Below are 2841 nucleotides of genomic sequence, written 5' to 3' on the forward strand. Positions count from 1 at the left end.
TATGTATTATTAAATAAAACATATTAATAAATTGGGAGTTGAAATGGCCACAGAACATTAAAAAAAGGAGAATTCTGGCTTTATCAGAATGTCATATCCTAGGTCCATGGCAATATGGTCAGGCCACCAACACACTTCATTATTAGGGCTATGCACTAGAGGTGCAATAATGTACAGAGGTGAACATGTAAGGCACAGGCCTTCTCTCAGCAAGGTTACAAAGTCTAGTAGGAGAGAACAGACATTAAATTAGTAATTATAAGACAATACACTATGAGCTGACATAGGAAATAAAGGGTGCTATCTATGGAAGCGAAAAAGAAGATGGGGGTGGGGAAGAGGAAAGAACAACACATAGGATGGCCAGAAGGTAGGAAACCAGAACACTGAGGACCTGAAAGAAGTTAAGTGTAGCAGCCAAGGTTGTGAGCATGCAGGAGGGAAGGGAAGGGGGAGCAGGAAAAGATGGAGAAGATGAAGGCTGGAACAATAAGCAGAGGGCAGATCTAGAGAGGCTTTCCAAAACAAATTCAAAGTTTAAGTCTTTACCCAGATAACAAAAGAGAAACACTGAAGGTTTTTAACAGGGGAAGATTAGAATCAGATTTACTATTACCTGCACTTCTGAATAAATATACTTCCTGGCCAGTGAAGAATCCATCCATTTCTTCCTACTGAAGTGTCTTATGTTGGGTTTGCTCATTTACTCAACAAACCTTCGTTGAATGTGTACTCTGCATCAAGCACTGTTTTTGGGGCTGGGAATACAGCAATGAACAAAACAAACATAAAACCGCTGCCTTCATGCAATCCATGTTCTGGAGTTTATTTTCTAAACGCGCACATGGAAATCATAAAGTAAGAGGAATTCAAATCTTACAAAGTTCCTTAGAAATCAACTCATCTACTTTTTTTTTTTTACAGAGATGACAACTATAACCATGAGAGATTGGGTACCTTGTTCAAGGTCATGAAGCTTTGGTCGAAAAGCCACTATACCACAATAAAGACTAGCAAACAAAAACTGCACAGAAGCTGCTCAAGGACATCAAAAAAAAAAAACCCTCATGAACAGAAACGGACTCTCGAGGTTTAGCAGACTGTTTTAATGAGTTTTTCTATCTGTCACATTTGTTAAAGAATGTTCCCACAATTATCAAATACACTGTTGAAAAAGATAAGATAATTCAAAATGTTAAACTCAAATATCACACTGTACTACATTTTGGGAAGAAGCAGAGTAGAATGGAAAAAGCACAGACCCTGACGCAGGCTGTACTTTGGGGAAGTCATTTATACCCATCCCTCAGTTCTTATCTCTATGATATACCTCGTATACTACAGGAAAGTGATTTTCAATAATTCATTTAACAAGAATAAAGCACCATACAAATTTTATTTGTATTGTTCCAACTGGGTAAAAGGGGGTCATTTTAAAAGCATGAATAAATGTATTATCTGTTATAAAGTTTTAATTAGCATCACAATCTTGTCATGAGTTATATACTTTGGGTTTGGTACTCAAAAATTTTAAATGTCCTAGAAGAATGCACGTTCCTTCTGCGTCACTCTATAGCTAACAAAAATCTAATGTGTGATTGGTTCCAGATTATAAATGGAATGGAATGTCTTTATCAGTGTATAAATCACAACCACGTGTTAAGAAAACACAATCCGGGAAAAATACAAGGTTTATAAATGTTCAGAACTATAAAAGAACAATCTCTAACTGATATTTAATCAAAGTTTCACCTCTTTCCCAGGAATACTTTAGTTTATCACTTCGTTCTTCAATCTGATGCCTTCATTCAGCACTGAAACATGCCTGTGAAATCTTTAAAAACGGACCAGAACATAATAACATATAAACTGTTTAACCATCATATAAAATAATTGAGGGTAATTGAGTTTCATCTCAGTACAGCTGAACATTATTTTATTTCTATTCTCTATCAGCTCATTAGTGATAATACTATAAGCAACACAAATTTATTAATAATTTCCTCCTAGCAAACAGTAAGGCATAGGGAAGACTTTTTCATGTGGATTCCTAGTGCATAAATGGATTAACTCGATATGAAGATTTTAAATCACTAAGACAATTAGATTACTTAAAAAGCAAACATACGTCCCTCTATGCACATTTTTCTAACTCTAAAGGATATACTTTGAGTTCCTATAGGTTACTTCCATGAACCAGTCCAAACACCAGCACTTGCTGCACTGGGGAACTCGACTCTAGGCTAAATTGATTACATCTGTGTGTTTTGGCTCAAATTCAAGCCATGGAAAGTCAAGAATTCATGTGTCAAGAAACTCTAGGACAGAGTTAGTGACAGTTTTATAAGGGCACTTGGAAGCAAACACATCTGCCTGCTTTAACCTTCGGCCACTCCACCCCATGAAGAAGGTGCATAATCTTACATACCACGATTATACAATGACTCCAGAACTTGTCATTCTGGTGGGTGACAGCCGCTACATGCACACATATGTATGATGCTTCAAAGCCACTAATTTGGGAAAACTTGATACGTCAAAAATTATTATAGTCTTGGTTTTATCTTCATTGGTTTTTGTTTGGGTTTTGGTTCGGCTGGAATATGAATTTCTGTTGCTCCTATTATTCACTGTCTTAATGTCCATAGATTTTTGTTAGTGTTTTGTATCATCTCCCTTGATATCTCAGAAATATAGAATAGTGTTGGCCGGGTGCGGTGGCTCATGCCTGTAATCCTAGCACTCTGGGAGGCCAAGGCAGGTGGATCCTTTGAGCTCAGGAGTTCAAGACCAGCTGAGCAAGAGCGAGACCCCATCTCTACTAAAAAATAGAAAGAAATT

The 2841-nt window shown here is 37.0% G+C and overlaps 1 protein-coding gene across 1 annotated transcript in view; it reads right to left on the reverse strand.

Annotated features, from left to right (window-relative positions):
• Positions 1-2841, reverse strand: part of LOC105807680 (sec1 family domain-containing protein 2) — a 60456-nt gene that overhangs the window by 25111 nt on the left and 32504 nt on the right. The gene's annotated exons all lie outside the window — the stretch shown is intronic.

This window comes from Propithecus coquereli, unplaced genomic scaffold, assembly GCF_000956105.1.
Source record: "Propithecus coquereli isolate 6110/MARCELLA unplaced genomic scaffold, Pcoq_1.0 Scaffold162, whole genome shotgun sequence".
NCBI classification, from domain to species: domain Eukaryota; kingdom Metazoa; phylum Chordata; class Mammalia; order Primates; family Indriidae; genus Propithecus; species Propithecus coquereli.